Here is a 19,866-nt window from a genome sequence, read left to right on the forward strand (position 1 = left end):
AGACAATGACCTCTTGCTTGGGATATCATTTCACAGGTATTAGTTGTCATCAGGTATCTTGTTCACGCCTTGATTATTCACGTGTGAGCCATAACAGTGAGCCTTGACAAGCTGTCCAACGGCACGGGAATCAAACGGAGCCAAATCACGTTCTCACCTAGTGTTGCAAATGTGCATTTCTAGTAGGAGTTGTTGGATCAAAAGCAGGAATGTTGCCCGGTTTTCCCTTCAAAAGCCTAAGGGTATTGGGGAAATATTAGAATGAGATGTTTGAGAAGGAAGTTACAATATAGGAATCACAGAAGCATAGCTTGGCCTAGAAGAAGGGAATGAATTTGATATGCAAAGGGTATAATAGGTCAGAGGATCAAAAAAAATCAGAAAATAGATGGGCAGCTTCATATATTCAGTAGAATTTGGACATTCACGAAGGCAAGTTGATATTCCTAAGAAAGACACAAAATTAAGGAGTTTGATTTGAGATAACAAGCAAGTGGAGGACAGGATTAACAATAGAAAACTGCCATAGTCCTCCTGAGCAAGATAAAGATGATAACATAGATGAGATGAGATTAAATATGATATGCAGGAATAATAATGGTGTCATAATGAGTGACTTTAAATCAGTGAAATATAAACTGCAAATTCCTTAATGGAAGTGAGGCTTCAGAATCAGAATTACTGAATGTTGTACGAGATTGCATTTTCACTCAATACAATTGGAATATTGCTGTGTGATTCTGGTAACAAATGCGGTAAGACATTTGGAAAAACAAAGAAACTTTTTTCCACTGTCTTCCGCAACGTCTACTTTAACCAGTTTTGTTAAAATAAAGCAGAAAAATATCATTTGTTGGTGCGTTTTTATTAATGTTTCGCTGCACAATTTCAACCCCGATATCTAAAAGATACTGGTAGAGGGGTAACTCATTTAGATCTGGTTCTCGCTCGTGAACAGGTTACCATCCATACAAATAAGTGAAATATCTCTGGATCAAAGACCACAATATGACTTAATCCAAGATTATCTGGTAATCAGCACCATTTAAGGATCAGGAAAAAGGCCCATAATTTTTAAGAAGAGACACTAAAGAGGAATTTGGGATGAGCTTTGTTTCAGGACTAATTGCAATGTTGGATATGCAAGGAGAATGTACCCCCAAGTGTAAGCTAAATAAGCAGTCCCAAATGGGTTATTAGGTCAAATTAAAAGGTAGTGCAATCTATACAAAACATCTGCACATCTGGAAACAAGGGTGAGAACAGAACATCTGGTTTGTTAATGCTCACCCTATCCACTAGATGGTGCAGTCTTATCCACCGCACTCCAAGGCCTCTGGTAATGCAACTTTAGAGGAATTAATCTTTCAGGGAATGACCTTAGGGAAATTTTTCTCTAATTTCACAAGACAATTGAGCAGGAGATATTGGTTGCTATGACATATCACTAGTTGAATGTACCTAATCCACAAACACCACCCCCCAATATCATCTATCATCAGGAACTTGTCAAGTTCTTTTTTGACGGACTGTAGTGTGCGGGCCACATCCACCAGTCAGTCATTGCAGATCATGAGAACCATCTGAGAAAAGAAATATCTCCAGGAATGCAACCAGTCTTTTCTGCCCATGTATTATCCTCATGTCCTGTTAAAACTATTTATTTTGAACACAGTGGCGCAGTGGTTAGCACCGCAGCCTCACAGCTCCAGCGACCCGGGTTCAGTTCTGGGTACTGCCTGTGTGGAGTTTGCAAGTTCTCCCTGTGTCTACGTGGGTTTCCTCCAGGTGCTCCAGTTTCCTCCCACAAGCCAAAAGACTTGCAGGTTGATAGGTAAATTGGCCATTATAAAAAATTGCCCCTAGTATAGGTAGGTGGTAGGGAAATATAGGGACAGGTGGGGATGTGGTAGGAATATGGGATTAGTGTAGGGTTAGTATAAATGGGTGGTTGATGGTCGGCACAGACTCGGTGGGCCGAAGGGCCTGTTTCAGTGCTGTAGCTCTAAAACTAAAACTAAAAAAAACTAAAACTAATCTAGGTCCAATGCTTGCCGTGATTTTAAAAAATCACTTGTATCCCCATTTCTCCAAAATGAATAGTCAGTAATCAAGAGTTCTAAGTTTAGGTATCATCCTAGTTGCTTTTTTTCTGCACACCATATCCATCACCAGATCTAGGGGCCAAAATAGGTCACAATACCACAGGTGCAGATGAGCCAGCCTTATGAAATATAGGTATCCTGCTCTTAATTTTGTACTCCATTAGTCTAGCAGTACTTCCAGGAACCCTATTTGAACATTTAGTGAATGGTCAATAATTACCCTCAGATTTTTAATGGGAACCCATTCATGGATGTTCCTTCATTTGCCTGATCTATATGCATAATGCACCATTTATCCACATTGAAACACACATGCCATTCTAAGCTTGTTCACAACTTATCAATCATCTTATGGGCCACCATATTACTAAACCATGCACATTTTTATATACTTTTCAAAGTTAATAGTGCAATTGATGCCCAGCAAGATGGACGTTGGAAGACTTTTCAAGATTAATTAGAACATGGAATGTTTTATCTGTAGCATATTTTAAAGAGTAGTGGATAAATATTTGAAAAGGAAGAAACAACGCAATAGGATTCAAGTTGACAGCTTCAGTTGGCGACCTAGCATTGACAAAATTACAATGGGCCAGCTACTAGCCTTATAAGCTATAAATGTCGATGCCTCAAGATCAGAAGTTGACTGAAACTGCGTAAACAGAGAGTACTTAACGGGACTTAGTAAAATCTTGATATGCAATTTCACAGAGCTCTATGCTGGATCTGTCCTGTGCTCAGTGGTTATCATGCACCAATTAAAATGAAAATTTTCAGTCACATTTTCTCCGAGGCCACTGTGTGCAGTGCTCACAGTAAGGAGCCATAGTTGCTACTTAAAGCATCATCACCAGGGATCAATGAGCAGTAATTAGTACAGACCAATGTCAGATGAGAGAATTTTGCCATGTTGTTCCTGTGGATCAATCACATCATTCAAAAATTGGTGCAGTCACCTCATTGCTCAAAATAGACAAAAGGAATTAACCTTTGCAATTATTTAAGTTTTTTTTTGTTTCCCAGCTTCCCATATTTAGGAGAATATGAAGTTTTTTTTATGCACTTAATGGCAGTAATGATTTTTGATTTTCTATGATGATTTTTGTCTGGTATTCTGTTTGAAATGTATTAAGGAGGTATGCAGTTTCTTAGAGATTGCATACTGTTAAATTGAAACAAATTATCTGAAGACAATTTTTAAATATATGTAACATTGCTTAAATTATTAATATCTTTAGAGATAGCACACTTAATATGTGAGCAGTTGAGATTTTGTTCCTATGACATTAAAAAGAAAGCCCATTATTCCAAGCACCACTGCAATTCTGGTACTTCTCCAAATAACTATAAAGTAGTTTTACAGAAGAAGGAAATAAATTTTCCTTAACTTTTGCTTTGATGGATCTTGTAGATGTAAAAGCATTTACCAATAGTTTTTTTAGGTTGGAACTTGGAACACAGAATAAAAGGACACAATTATTTATGCCGCTGGGAATTTAGCAGCACAGAAATTAATGAGGGAAAATTAGTTGTTTGATCAAAATGCTTGAGAAGTCGTATGATCTGTTTTCTGAACCTGAACTGGGAAAAGAAAGGGGAGGAATTGAGAACTGATATTGGACATAGACTGATTCCAGCCTTAGCATTAAGAAATATTCATGTATTTGACCTTAACAAATACTGATCTTGAATCGGTCAAATGAGAGGCAATTGTGGGAAATGCTAACAGGGCCCATTATATTGTAGTTGTATCCTTTAAGTCTAAAAATGTGGTCTCCATCATATGGAATATAGATGATATTGCTGTATTCATACCAAGACTTCCAGGCGTATTAGCGCAGCACATGGATTCTGCAAAAGTGGATTGGATTGAGCTCCCCGATTATTGAATACAGGTTATAATTGGGGAATCTTCAAACCAGAAGTGTGTGTATGTATATTTTTGCATACATGGACATTTTGTATATTGACACAACAGCAAAAAACTGTGGATGCTGGAAATCTGAAGCAAAAACCGAAAATGCTGGAAATACTTGGGTCAAGCAGCATCTGTGGAGAGAAAAGCAGCTAACGTTTCAGGTAACAGACCTGAAATGTTGTGTTTGTACATATTGATATACAAATTTTTGAGAGGTGAGAGTGACTGCCCTTGACATCAAGGCAGCATTTGACCGAGTATGGCATCAAGGAGCCCTAGCAAAACTGAGGTCAATGGGAATCAGGGGGGAAACCCTCTGCTTGTTGGAGTCATACCTTGCGCAAAGGAAGATGGCTGTGGTTGTTGGAGGTCAATCATCTGAGCTCCAGGACATCACTGCAGGAGTTCCTCAGGGTAGTGTCCTAGGCCCATCCATCTTCAGCTGCTTCATCAATGACCTTCCTTCAATCATAAGGTCAGAAGTGGGGATGTTTGCTGATGATTGCACAATGTTCAGCACCATCCGCGACTCCTCAAATACTGAAGCAGTCCGTGTAGAAATGCAGCAAGACCTGGACAATATCCAGGCTTGGGCTGATAAGTTTCAAGTAACATTTGTGCCACACAAGTGCCAGGCAATGACCGTCTCCAACAAGAGAGAATCTAACCATCTCCCCTTAACATTCAATGGCATTACCATCGCTGAATCCCCCACTATCAACATCCTAGGGCTAACATTAACCAGAAACTGAACTGGAGTAGCCATATAAATACCATGGCTACAAGAGCATGTCAGAGGCAAGGAATCCTGCGGCGAGTAACTCACCTCCTGATTCCCCAAAGCCTATCCACCATCTACAAGGCACAAGTCAGGAGTATGATGGAATACTCTCCACTTGCCTGGATGGTGCAGCTCCAACAACACTCGAAGCTCGACACCATCCAGAACAAAACAGCCCGCTTGATTGGCACACCATCTACAAATATTCACTCCCTCCACCACTCACGCACAGTGAAAGCAGTGTGTACCATCTACAAGATACACTGCAGCAACGCACCAAGGCTCCTTAGACAGCACCTTCCAAACCCGCGATCTCTACCACCTCGAAGGACAAGAGAACCGATGCATGGGAACATGACCACCGGCAAGTTCCCGTCCAAGTCACACACCATCTGACTTGGAACTATATCGCCGTTCCTTCACTGTCGCTGGGTAAAATTCCTGGAAATCCTTTCCTAACAGCACTGTGGATGTACCTACCTCACATGGACTGCAGTGGTTCAAGAAGGCAGCTCACCACCACCTTCTCAAGGGCAATTAAGGATGGGCAATAAATGCTGGCATAGCCAGTGACGCCTACATCCCATGAATGAATAAAAAAACTTCTGAACCCAGTTTCTCGCAGTAGGAGAGATAGGCTAGCTGCAGGTCGTAATATGGGGAATAAAATATTGAGTTTGCCAGTATTGTAGGCAGAGCAATGGGAGGTGGTTTAATCTCTTTATGTCCTACTGAAAGCCAAATTGGTGTAAGTACAAAACTGCCTGTGTCTGGTTTATATTGACTCTGCTTTTGAATGCATAAATTGGCCTGTATTTTGAAGGTTCTTTTCCTCTAGTTTGGAGTTCAAAATAACATTACAATGCGGCGCAGTGGTTAGCACCGCAGCCTCACAGCTCCAGCGACCTGGGTTCAGTTCTGGGTACTGCCTGTGCGGAGTTTGCAAGTTCTCCCTGTGACCGCGTGGGTTTCCGCCGGGTGCTCCGGTTTCCTCCCACCGCCAAAGACTTGCAAGTTGATAGGTAAATTGGCCATTGTAAATTGCCCCTGGTGTAGGTAGTTGGTAGGAGAATGGTGGGGATGTGGTAGGGAATATCGGGTTAATGTAGGATTAGTATAAATGGGTGGTTGCTGGTCAGCATAGATTCGGTGGGCAGAAGGGCCTGTTTCAGTGTTGGATCTCTAAATAAATAAATAACTATGGCATAGTATTCCACGACCACCTCCAGGCACTTATCCATTGTCTCTCGAGTAAGGAGGCCAAAGAATAAGTATTCCACAGAAGCAGTTTAATAAAAAAAAAATCTGCCATTCCACAAAACTACATTGCACCTGCATTCAACTTCTTCTGGCATATGAGAGAGACTAGTAGTGGTAGAACAAGCACACCGTCTGTATGCTACTGCGAAATGATACTTTACCTCCTAAACATCTCATTATGTTAGTGTCTTGCAGAGCACATTGTTTTGCCAGCTGGCATGTTATTTCTGATTTTTGCTTTTAATAACGCACATGTGTTTATGAAAAGTGTTTTGTCATAAATTGACTTTTTGGCTTAAATATGAGACTGTTAACTGCTAGTGTTTTTATCAAACTGAATGTTTGTGATAATTGGTCGAATATTTGGAGCTGGGGATTGTTCATTGTAATGTCAGCACATGACTGCTGAATACAGTGTTATTGCCTGAAATATTGTTAGTGAACTCCAGCATATGTCACCCAATGCATAAATCTATTCCATAGCAAATTAATTAAAATATGTTTTTTAATGTTTGCTTTGATATAGTTAAGATAGTAGTTATGGAATAGGATTAAAATGCTCCATGAATTCAAATTTTCTGTTAAGTATTTATTCCTTGTCTGTGCCATTAGGTTACAAGTAGTTAATTTATAAAGCCAGTCCAAACAATTACTCAATTACTGCATAAATTAACTCCTGTATTGACAGAAGTGTATTTGAATGCAAAATGGCACAGCAATATTTTAGAAAACAGTTCAAAAATCTTTTTACAGTAATAGGGAAAAAATGTATTTATAAAAATCACTGTCACAGCTAATCAGCCATGAATGTATGTATGGTCTAACTATGTTGGACATTGTTTCTAATAGCATATAGCTACAGAATGATATTATCAGAAGCTCAGAAGGAGATCATATACCATGAGGAATTATGTTTTCTGAGCTGAAAATAGAGAAAAATACATTTGTGCAGGCTTTATTTTTAAGTGAAGATTGCATTATTAAATATAGGTACCGTTTGAGAGTAGAGAAGATGTTTCAGTATTAATCAAAGGAAGCATCAGCGCATAAGAATCGGGTTCCTTTTCGCTGGTATATGAAGATTTTCTCTTAATGGAATCTATAATTGAGAGGAAACGATGCACAATGACCATAAAAGAGAATGAACCAACCCAAAGTTTGTTACTGTGTAGAATTTTAACCAGTTTGTCTATGAATGGCATAGATCCAGAGCACAGAGTATATTTTTATAGTCTAAAAAATGCTTTCTTTCCAGTAGTTGGTATATCTGAAAGCAGTGCCACACCACTTGGCACAGCTGTTTCCATATTTTTATTGTTAATCATGTCACTGAAAGCAGCCTGCAGAACACCATGCGATGTTATGAGAGCCACCCAGGGCATTATGCATCATTAAACATGAAAGCCATAGATTGCAAGTCCATTTGTATTTACTGTGTTTTTTATTTTATCTTAATATGGACAAGTTACTTTTCTTTCTTTTCTATACTGTGATGGGCAAGATGGGCAGACTAAAGGCCTGCTCGTGTCTGCAAATGAAACCCGACCCTGCCCGAGTCCTTTCATTTTTTCCTGCACCCGACCCGACCACTGGAATCAAGTTGATTATATTAAACAGGTTGTGCTCTACCTTCAGTGGAATTGCTCACTGCAGGCTAGTGCGGAGTGTTTCCCGCCTTGATGTCCTGGCTGTCACCGTGTCCGACCCGACCCAAAGGGCGACCCGACCCAAACCCGACACATGTTGGGTTCAGGTCGGGTAGCCATGCTCTAGGGCAGACAATGTATTCTCAGGTGTGCACCTGTCCTGTGCTTGAACTAGTTATTAAATGTGTGAGAATGGTGCAGTTCGACCTACCCTCTGATTTTGTTTTTCCCTCCCTCTCTGTGGAATCACATCCCCAGGCTGACCAACAGAGGTGAGGAAGTTGTCCAGTGAGAAATCCTGTATGGTCCAACCCCATATACAGCAACAGATGGAAATATGTGAATACTTTTCCTACAAAACTTTTTATGTTTGTTACTTTGAACTGTGGCCAATTTTGGAAGTTTGCTCAGGTTTACTGCTTATGTGAACATTTTTATGCATATTCCCTATTTTGAAGTAATAAGAGAGAGAATTGCACAAAGCATTTTTGTGCTGCTGGGGAAAACCAAAATTGTTGCTTTGATTCACTACTGTAGTAGTACTCATATAGCCTGACTGCCAGCTGTGGCTGCCTTGTACCTCTGTTGTGACACTTGCAAAATTTGAAACAGTCCTCCTAATTGCCATATTTCTGTTTCTGCTGCTAGTTACAACTTGCACTTGCCAAGACTTGCAACTTAAAGCATTGTTGAAGTTAAATTTAAATGTGAGAAAAACACAGTGTACTTGTACATGGGGAATCAGCCAGGTGTGTATTCATATGCAGTTGGCTTAACTGCTGTTAACTAGAAACCTAGCTAGTTTGTCCTTTTGTGCTGTTAGAGCCAGATATGAAATCCCCTGCATGCTTGTGCCCCATGTATGAAATCTCATGCTTGCCTGTGCTCTGTAGTGAGGTGAAGTTCCTACCCTGGTCCCCTGAAACACTCTGTAAGTAATCCTTTGTAATACTGCTGTTCATTTAAAAAATGAACTGTTTGGATCCAGGTACCTACAGCGTAATGAAGGTGAAAGTCAAGTTGATATCTGAAGCTGAAATGATACAGATTATGTTTTGAGTTAACTAAGATTTGGGTGTATATAAACCATGAATGGTTAGTGCTCAGGTACAAAAAGTAATCAGAAAGGCTATTCAGATGGTGGCCTTCATTTCAAGAGGGTTGCAATTCAAAGCAGAGGAAATGATGCTTCAGTTGCAAAGAACCTGGTCAAACTCCATCTGGAGTACTATGTTTAGTTACCTCAGGGAAGATGTATATTTTATATATTTGATACATATTTATAAGGTTTCTGCTAAAGAGAAGAGGAAGCATTTAATTTCTGCTGTCAGACCTGCTGAGTATTTCCAGCATTTCTTGTTTTTATTTCAGATTTCCAGCATCTGCAGTATTTTGCTTTTGTTTCATTTCTGCTTATTCTTCAAGCCCTGGTATCAGCCCTGGCACTGTAGGCCTTTCAAGGCCAATGCATCTTCCCTGAGGTAACTGAATGCAATACTCTAGATAGGGTCTGATGAGGCACCATGCAACTGAAGCATCATTTCCTCTGTTTTGAATTGCAACCCCCTTGAAATAAAGGCCACTGATTGAGTAGCATATCAAATTACGTTTTGAACCTGTGCACTAACTTTTCATGATTTATGTACCAGGACACCCAAAATCTAGTTAACTCAAAACATAACAGGAGCAGGAGTAGACCATACAGCACTTTGAGCCTGCTCTGCCATTTAGTAAAATCATGGCTAGTCTTCTACCTCAAATGCACTTTCATGCCCTATCCCTATTTCCCTTGATTCCCTTAGTGTCCAAAAATCTATCGATCTCCATCTTGAATATACTCAACGACTGACCATCCACAGCCCTCTGAGGTTGAGAATTCCAACGATTCACAAACCTCTGAGTGAAAGATTTCTCATCTTAGTCCTAAATGGTCAACCCTTATCCTGAGACTATGATCCATCATTCTAGACTCTCCAGCCATGGTGTCACAGAACTGTTCTGTTTCTCCTCTGATCCAATGACCATCTCCAACAAGAGAGAATCTAACCATCTCCCCTTGACATTCATTGGCATTACGATCGCTGAATCCCCCACTATCAACATCCTAGGGGTTGCCATTGACCAGAAACTGAACTGGAGCATTGGCTACAAGAGCAGGTAAGAGGCTAGGAATCCTGCGACAAGTAACTCACCTCCTATCTCCCCAAAGCCTATCCACCATCTACAAGGCACAAGTCAGGAGTGTGATGAAATACTCTCAACTTGCCTGGATGGGTGCAGCTCCAACAACACTCAAGAAGCTCGACACCATCCAGGACAAAGCAGCCCGCTTGATTGGCACACCATCCACAAACATTCACTCCCTCCACCACCGACACACAGTGGCAGCAGTGTGTACCATCTACAAGATGCACCAAGGCTCCTTAGACAGCACCTTCCAAACCCATGCCCCTCCAAGTCACACACCATCCTGACTTGGAACTATATCGCCGTTCCTTCACTGACGCTGGGTCACAATCCTGGAACTCCCTAACAGCACTGTGGGTGTACCTATCTCACATTGACTGCAGCGGTTCAAGAAGGCAGCTCACCATCACCACCACCTCAAGGGGAATTAGGGATGGGCAATAAATGCTGGCCTGGCCAGCGATGCCCACATCCCATGAATGAATAAAATAAAACGCAGTATGCCTTTAAGACTCTGTTTAAAAACAATGTGTCTTTAAAGACTAAGAGGCACAGTGTGCCACAGCTGCACCTGTTACCTAGGCAGCAGCAAGAGAAAGAGGTCACTTGGTGCAATATTTCAATTTTGACTCTTGAACCAGTTTTGAGAGAGACAAGGAAAGCGTGCTTGCCTTGAAAGAAGAGAATTCTCTCAGCAGAAATTCTGTAATGAGCCACAGGCTGTGTTAATTGCCTGAGAAAAATATCCCTTTTGAAAAGAACATTCATATTGCTGGAGGTAGCAACATTCCTTATTTTTTACTTCCAATCTAAAGAGTCTTTGCTTCAAGATTGAATCTCTCTTGACTGATTGTGTTTTCTGGAATTCGCAGTAAAACTTCTACTGAAATCTACCAATTTTAAAATCCAAACATAGAACTGTCATTATACCCCGTGTTGAAAGAACTGTTTGATGCCTGCTGCAGCCGAAGTACTTTGAATACCGATCAAGCAAAGACTGTTTCATCAAATCTGCGTGGAGACTTCGAGTGGCATCTGATTTCTTTTTTACACTAGGATACCTCACCCATCAGGAACGTAACCCGCAAAGACTTATAACCCAATTATTTATTTATTTTATTAAATAGCTAATTTTTAAAACATTTTTTCAAAATCGGTTAACCGTTGATTTTTGAGTGTATGTGTGTGAATGGGGGGGAGTTTGGTTAAAATAAGTTATAAGGCCTTTCGACAAAGGGTTATTTTAATAGTGTTTAAGATTTAGTTTTGATAAATAGTTAATTTGTGGTTCAGTAAAGATACCTGGTTTGGTCTGTTTTATTCTGGGGGTTTCTAGAGTGTTTAATTTGGCTGTTTCCCAGTTGGGTGGAAAAACGTTAATAATATGCAGTGAACGGTGGAGTGATGAGACTGAATTGACAGTGCATTGCTCCCACCTTGGTCGTAACAATGGAACCATCTGCCCTGTCAAGCTCCTTAAAAAATTTTATATGTTTCAACGAGATCACCTCTCACTCTTCGAAACTGTAGGAAATATAGTCCTAGTCTACTTAATCCCTCCCCAGAGGACAACCCTCTCAACCCAGGAATCTATCTAGTGAACCTTTGTTGCATATCCTCTAAGGCATGTACACCCTTTCTTAGATAAGGAGACCAAAACAATACACAGTATTCCAAGTGCAGTCTTATCAAGGCCCTATAAAATTGCAGTAAGACTTCTGTATTATACTACAATCACTTTGTAATAAAGGATAACATATCATTTGTCTAATACAAAGGCAAAATACTATGGATGCTGGAAATCTGAAATAAAACAAAATGCTGGAAATAGCAGGTCAGACATCATTTAGTTCTGATGAAAGGTCATTAAACTGAAAAGTTAACTCTGTTTCTCTCTACATAGATGCTACCTGACCTGAGTATTTCCAGCATTTTCTGTTTTTATACCTTTTGCCTTCCTAATTGCTTGTTGTATCTGCAAATTAACATAGTGATTTGTGTACAAGGACACTCATCCCTCTGTACGCTAACACTTACTAATCTCTCAACTTTTAAAAACATTCTGCTTTTCTATTTTTCCTACTCAAGTGGATAACTTGCACCTGCCACATTCTTGCCTACTCACTTGTATATATCCCTTTGCAACCTCCTCACAGTTTACTTTCCCACCTAGCTTTGTATTGTCAGTAAACTTGATCTTATGATCTAAGTCATTGATATAGATTGAAAATAGCTGTGGTCAAGCACTGATCCTTACGGCACACTACTAGTTACAATCTGCCAATTGTCACCCGTTTATTTCTACACTCTTCTGTCTGTTAACTGATCTTCAATCCAAGCTAACATATTTCCCCTAATCCCAAGAGTCCTAATCTTGTGTCACAGCCTCTTGTTTGGCACCTTATGGAATGCCTTTTGAAAATCCACATCTGCTATACCAATGGTTCCCCCTTAGCTACCCTGCCAGTTACACCCTCAAAAAGATCTTAATGGATTTATCAAACATGATTTCTCTTTCATAAAATCGTGCTGACACTGTCCAGTCATATTATGATTTTCTAAGTGTCCTGTTACCATGCACCCAATAGATTCTAGCATTTTCCCTCCTACTGGTGTCAGGTTAACTGGCCTGTAATTCACTGTTTGCTCTCTCCCTCCTTTCTTGAATAATTACACAAACTGTATTTGTGGGATTAATCATTTAAATTAGATATAAATGAAACAAGGGGCAGCAATTTAATCCCTCGATTCTATGGTGATCTGTTTAAAAGAGAATCTGTGGTGTATTGCAATAGATATCATTTATGATATCAAATGATTGCATCATTTATATCGTGGAGGAAAAATGTTACAAGTGCACTGTTCTAGAATCAATGGGCTAGATTTTACTGGTGCACTGCAAATTGCAGAGGCGCACTTTGAAGTCGGCGGCCTTCGCGTGAGGAAGTGCCGCTGCCGAGCCCCCGCGATACTTCGTGCGGGAGCTCATTAGCATCACTGCGACGTGCCATCACCCCCCCCCCCCATATTACACGGGGAGAGGCGGGACATCCAGCGCAGTGAGGGACCTTTTGACAGCTGTGTAGCAGGTACTGGGGCCATATTTAAAGCATCCCAGCACCTGCTTCCTGACAGTCACCAAAGAAATACTTACCTCACTGTTGAAGAGTGAGGCTGCTGTCAATCTGGCAGCAAAGCAGAAAGTACTGGAGAAACTTGGCGGGTCAGGCAGCATCTGTGGAGAGAGAAGTAGAGTTAACTTTCAGGTCTGTGACAGCACAGATTTCCTCACTACTCCTGCATTGGTCTTCAAACATATGCAAGAAATACCTTGCAGCCAGAAGTTAGAACAGTTACACAGCGGAGGGATATATACAAGTGAGTGGGCAAGAATGTGGCAGGTGCAAGTTATCCACTTGAGTAGGAAAAATAGAAAAGCAGAATATTTTTTTTTAAAGTTGAGAGATTAGTAAATGTTGGCATACAGAGGGATTTGAGTGTCCTTATACACAAATCACGATGTTAATTTGCAGATACAACAAGCAATTAGGAAGGCAAATGGTATAAAAACAGAAATTGCTGGGAATACTCAGGTCAGGTAGCATCTATGGAGAGAGAAACAGAGTTAACGTTTCAGTTTAATGACCTTTCATCAGAATGGAATGATGTCTGACCTGCTATTTCCAGCATTTTGTTTTTATTTCAGATTTCCAGCATTCATAGTATTTTGCCTTTGTATTACAGACAATTGGTATGTTATCCTTTATTACAAAGTGATTGTAGTATAAGAATACAGAAGTCTTACTGCAATTATGTAGGGCCTTGATCAGACTGCACTTGGAATACTGTGTATTGTTTTGGTCTCCTTATCTAAGACCCCTGTAATTCCCCCGTCCCTTCGTATGCAGAGTTCAGACACCTGTAAACCCCTCTCCCTCCTCCCTTCAACTTGCAGAGTTCAGACCCCTGTAATTCCCCCCCCCCCCCCCTTCAAGTATGCAGAGGTCAGACCCTGTAGATCAGGACTTATCTTCACTGTCGAGTACTCCTGCTTCTGATGTCCCATTGGCTTTTATGTTCGTGAATGGGATCGCACGTGACGGCAGTCCGTACAACGTAAAATGTGGAAGTGTGGAGTGAGAGGTGGCAGGATGCATAATCAGGAGGGGTAAGTAGCGCTTTACATATGGTATTTGGGGTCCCACCGCCAAGCGGTGGTGGGGCTGCACTGAGGTCCCCCCGCCCCCGGTAATATGCGGCGGGGTTTTCTCGACATCAGGGGTTGAGGCAAGCCTCTTACGGTAGAATTTTACAGGACCCCCCACCATGACCCCTGACGTCGAGGGGCTGGTAAAATTCAGCCCATTGTGTCATATTATCAGACCCATTCAGACTAAGGAGGAAACACTGTATGTGAATAGTTGCTGAAAAGTCACAGTCATGACTTTTACATTTCTAGCTACACATCCTGTTGGGAAAATCTGTAAAGGCTAGGGATCCAAAAGCAATGCTGCTGGTCTGGATGGACTGACATGAAGCTAGAAAAAAAGAGCTGTTACATTTGTAGAAGATGATGAGAAGAGATCTCATGAGGTGCAGATTCATACTGCTGGAGTCATTGTTGTAATATAAATATGGTACAAGATGCTGGATATGAAATATGGCACATTGACTGAAATTTTCATATTCTGTATTAGCCACAATGATTTGGGGTCCCGCATTCAAGCAGAATGTGTATACATAAAGTGATATACAGTTCTTGCAAAAATTTGATATAAATTGCAAATCGTAACTTAAAGGCTGATATCATCTCAGTAACTTAAAATTCAACATGTACAGGAATTAATAAAAGAATATTTAGTGACAAAATTATGTTTGCTAAATAAACAATGTTTTGTGCCACCTGTCGTGGTATATTCCATATTCTATTTCTGTCTCCATGCACTGTAGTTATAATAATGAAACAAGGTTCACATCTTTGGTGATTTCAAGTTCTGATGGTACTTGAGTAAGTGGATTTAGCTTGAATAAGGCCAAAAAATGCCTTAATTGAACTTGCCCCATGTATCCTCCTACCTCTTTCAACCAAATACACAGCTGCAGCACTGGCAATAGTGGTTGGGGGCTGTTAATGTACTCCCTGTTAATGTACTCAAATTATCTTCACCGAAGTTCTGACTAAAATTGGCTGTTCTTCTGCTTGCTCCTAGGCAGATTATTTTCATTTTTAAGCAAAGCTGGCTAACAATATTTGAAATGGTTGTAACTTGAAACATCATGCTAAGGATTATGAAGAAGTACTAAAATTAAATTAACAAAATTTGATCAAAAAGGATTTGAATTCAGAATTGCCAACAATGTGCAGACTTCGTGATCACTTGTTTTCTTCCTTTGAATTTACTATAAAAACCCTGTATTCCCATTGTGATTTTAAACTGACTGAATTTATAATTCTTTTGAAATTTATTAAATAAAGTTGACAATATACCTTGGAACATTGGGAACAGAATAAAAGTTTGGTATCTTTTTAAAATTAATTTCTCTTTGCAAGGGTTGAATTTCTTCTTATATGTACGTAAAGATCAGACAGTATATTTTGATCAAGCCAAACATGGGTTTATTAATGAACTTTGAACTGAAACAACTTATAAGTCAATACAATAGAATGAGTATGGCAAATATGTGCGAAGTATTTGACCATCTTCCAGAATGTGCTTTGTTGTCTCATCATATGTTTCGCTGTTGTCATTGTTAAAATGTAGGAAGAGTGGGATTTGAACACCAAAGCAAGAGATTGCAAAACAAGAGCAATTTTGGTAATTTGGTGATGATTCACTTGTAACTCCCTGCCTGAAGGCGATGCACTGCCTGCAAGGATGGTATAAAGCAGATTCAATAATAACTTTCAATGGGAAATTGGATAAATACTTGAAGGGAAAAACATTTGCAGGGCTATGCAGAAAGGGCAGGGGAATGTGGCAATTTGAATAGCTCTTTCAAAGAGCTGAGACAGGTGCGATGGGCCAAATGGCCGCCTCCTGTGCTATATCATGTTACAATGCAATATTGATTCAAAAAGTTTTACAAAACTGAGTTTGTTGTGCCAAAAACTAGGGCTACATTTACAAAAATCTACCAGGACTTCTATTCTCCGTCTTAAGATGCTCTTCCAAAAGTTGCTTGACATATTACAGATGTGTGTGTTATGCACTTCTGGTAACATTTTCCACTTCACACTTTGATTAGCTCAAAATAAAACAACAGAAGAGGTGGAGAATGTGCAAATCAAAAATGGGGAAAGCAACTAGGAAACTGACATTAGAAAATTACTAGGGAATCCTGATTAACCAGTCAAGGGAACCTACCATTAATAGATGAACAGGCGAACCAATGGAATCACTGAAACAGCTTTTTGTAAAAGATTTTGTCTACCTTTTTTTCCTGAATAACTGTAATATGTGATGCCTAAAATAAGGTTTTAAATAAAGTAAAAACATTTTAAAAATTCACTAATATCAAATTTATCAATTGGATTCTCTTTTTGCCTTTTAAATCATTTTTTTTACTTCAAGGCCTAAACCTGTCTTAAAAACTGTGGCTTTGTTTTTCCAAGAAGAATTGAATGGATTTACCAACCACACCTCTGTAGTCTGTACATGTACAGTTTGCAAAATATCTCAGCATGAATCAGTAGATTTCTCTGAGCTAAGTCGTCTCATCCTATGAGGGTTTGTGAGCTTAGGAAACTTCATGCGGCACTTCTTGCCTGCAATCATGCCACCATTTCCATGGGTGAGCTCAGTACAGGTTTCCCTAGTATCAATTTGGATGTACTCAAAGTCTGGAGGATGCATACCATTAAAACTGGGTAGGAATCTATCAGTGGTCGTTGCTATAGTCTGTAAATCTAGTTTGTCACTCTGATTTTTCAAAGGAAGTTTGGTAAATCTGTAAAGTCTAATAAGTAGATGATTGCAAGTAGTGTAATTGTTCATCCCTCAAGATTGTTGGGGAAAAGTTGAAATCATAGATTGATACAACAGAAGGAAGCCACTCAGCCCATCATGCCTGTCCCTGCTCTTTTCCCCATAGCCATGCATATTTTTCCCATGGTAGAAAATGTACAATTTCTGGACTGTAGGGAGAAGATACATTTTCAGGAACCACTGCTGAAATGTTCTGTGAGAAATCGCTTTAAAAGTCCAAAATTGAAACATGCCAAATATTTTACTGGTTAACAGTGCTGAATAATGTTGATGAGACCAAAAATTACATATGATTGAAACCATACTGAATCTTCACTGAGAGGAAATGATTTACATTCCAATTCTACTCAAAATTGCATTGTTCTTTGCCTGTAGTGTGTTTTTGTTCCAAATTATGTTGTATTTCAAATTATAGACAGTTTTCAAAAACATGACGTAGGCAAAGGGAGTAATTATGCTTCTTTGTGACCAGTGCAGTGGTGTAATACTTGATGTAAGGCTTGTGTTACTGTACATACATCTTCGTAACTTAAAGGAGAAACATGTTTAAAAAAAAAAAATTGCCTCTGTTATACTGCCCATTTGGCATCAGTACAGCATAATCTTTGTCATCGTATCAACATCAAATGTGTAGCAGAGTGCTGCCAGTTTCTAATCTGGTTCCAGTAGCAAGTACACTTGAAATCAGTTATCTTGCACCATTCATGCTGCTGTCAACTATAGCCAACTTAAATTTTAAAACTTAGGTGGCCTGCTGTGTCATTTTAAAATTTTGAATGATTGAAAAGAGCTGTCTTGTCAGCTCTTTCCTGTGATCGAAAATCTCACTGATGTCAGAAACTTATAGGCAAACAAGATTTGCCTATTGCACAGAGAACAGCAGATTAACTCTGGCTTCCCATTCAGGCCTTGTAGTTGTAAATTGTTTATAGACGTCCAATAGGTATTCCACCTAATGACGAGCAGGTTAGCATAAACAGTTACTACTTTAAATAAATGAATTTTATGTATTATGATTATGATATTGGGAGGGAAGAGGGGACCATTTATTCTTCAGATGCAGTTTTCTGTGAAATACAGCTGCACTAAATACTTGTAGGTTTCAAAGACAAGTTACATAATAAATTTTATCTTAAAAGGTGGGTTTTGTGTAAGGGAAATCATGTTTGACAAATTTATTAGAGTTCTTTGAGGATGTTAATAAGCAGGGGAGATAAAGGGGAATCAGTAGATGTAGTGTATTTGGATTTCCAAAAGGCATTCGATAAGGTGCCACATAAAAGGTTACTACACAAGATAAGAGCTTATGGTGTTGGGGGTAATGTATTAACATGGATAGAGGATTGGCTGACTAACAGGAAACAGAGTGTCGGGATAAATGGGCCATTTCCAGGTTCGCAAATTGTAACTAATGGAGTGCTGCAGGGATCAGTGGAGCAGGAGTAGGCCATTCGGTCCCTTGAGCCTGCTCCACCATTCACTAAGATCATGGCTGATCTGATTGTGGCTTTAACTCTACTGCCTGCCACCCATAACCCTTGACTCACTTGTCAATCAAAAATCTGTCTAACTCAGCTTTGAATATATTCAATGACCTAGCCTCCAGTGCTCACTGGGGAAGAGAATTCCAAACACTAACAGCCCTCTGAGAGAAGAAGTTCCTCCTCATCTCTGCATTAAATGGGAGACTCCTTAATTTGAAAATGTGCCCCCTAGTTGTAGATTCCCCCACAAGGGAAAACGTCCTCTCAGTATCTACCCTGTCAAGCTCTCTCAGAATCTGATATGTTTCAATAAGATCACCTCTCAATCTTCTAAACTCCAATCAGTATAGGCCCAACCTGCTCAACCTTTCTTCATAAAACAAACCCCTCATCCCAGGAATCAGTCTAGGGAAGCATCTCTGAACTGTTTCTAATGAAAGTATGTTCCTCAAATAAGGTGACCAAAACGGTACACAGTACTTTAGGTGCGGTCTCACCAGTGCCTTGTACAGTTTTAGCAAGGCTTCCCTACTTTTATACTCCATTCCCCTTGCAATAAAAGCCAACGTTCAATTTTCCTTCCTAATTACTTACTGTACCTGCATGCTGACTTTTTGGGATTCCTGTACAAGGACACCCAGGTCCCTCTGTGCTGCAGCATTCTGCAGTGTCTCTCCATGTAAATAATCTGCTTTTCTGTTCTTCCTGCAAAAGTGGACAACCTCACATTTTCCCACATTATATGCCATCTGCCAAGTTTTGCCCACTCAGTTAACCTATCCATATCCCTTTGCAGACTCTTCGTATCTTCCTCACAACTTACTTTCCTACCTACCTTCGTATCGTCAGCAAATTTGGCTACCATCCAGTTGGTCGTTTCATCCAAGTCATTAATATAGCATTGATCCCTATGGCACTCCACTAGTTACAGTTTGCCATCCTGAAAATGACCCATTTATCCCAACTCTCAGCCAACACTTTCAGAAATGGGTATCTTGTCATTTGTCTCATTTCTACTTTTGAAACGTTACTGTGTATAAAATTGATTCTTGTGTTTCCCTGCATTACAACTTATGCTATACTTCAAAAGTATTTCATTTTTGGTGGTGGAATCATTCTGGTGGTGGCAGAAATGGTGAAGTGGAGGCTGGTGGGTTTGAAGGTGAGGATAAGGAACCCTATCGTGTTTTTGGGTGGGAGGGAAAGTGGTGAGAATGGAAGTGTGTGAAATGGAACAGACACGTTCAAGGGTCCTGTCAATCAAGGTGGAAGGGAATCCTTGGTTGAGGCAAAAAAACATATGGGAAACACTGGTATGGAAGGTGGCAACATTAGAACAGATGAAACTGGGAGAATGGAAGAGAGTCCTTTCAGAAGTGGGTTGGGAGGCAGTGTAATCAAGGTAGCTGTGGGAGTCAGTGGGCTTTTAGTGGAGAACTAATAGGTGTTTTTAGCTGATTAATAATCTTTAATTTTGCTTAGGTTAATGAAGTGCGTAA

At 40.0% G+C, this 19,866-nt stretch overlaps 1 protein-coding gene across 3 annotated transcripts in view; it reads left to right on the forward strand.

Annotated features, from left to right (window-relative positions):
• Window positions 1–19,866, forward strand: part of LOC137355466 (adenosine kinase-like) — a 240,118-nt gene that overhangs the window by 212,010 nt on the left and 8,242 nt on the right. The gene's annotated exons all lie outside the window — the stretch shown is intronic.

This window comes from Heterodontus francisci, chromosome 42 (assembly GCF_036365525.1).
Source record: "Heterodontus francisci isolate sHetFra1 chromosome 42, sHetFra1.hap1, whole genome shotgun sequence".
Classification (NCBI taxonomy): Eukaryota; Metazoa; Chordata; class Chondrichthyes; order Heterodontiformes; family Heterodontidae; genus Heterodontus; species Heterodontus francisci.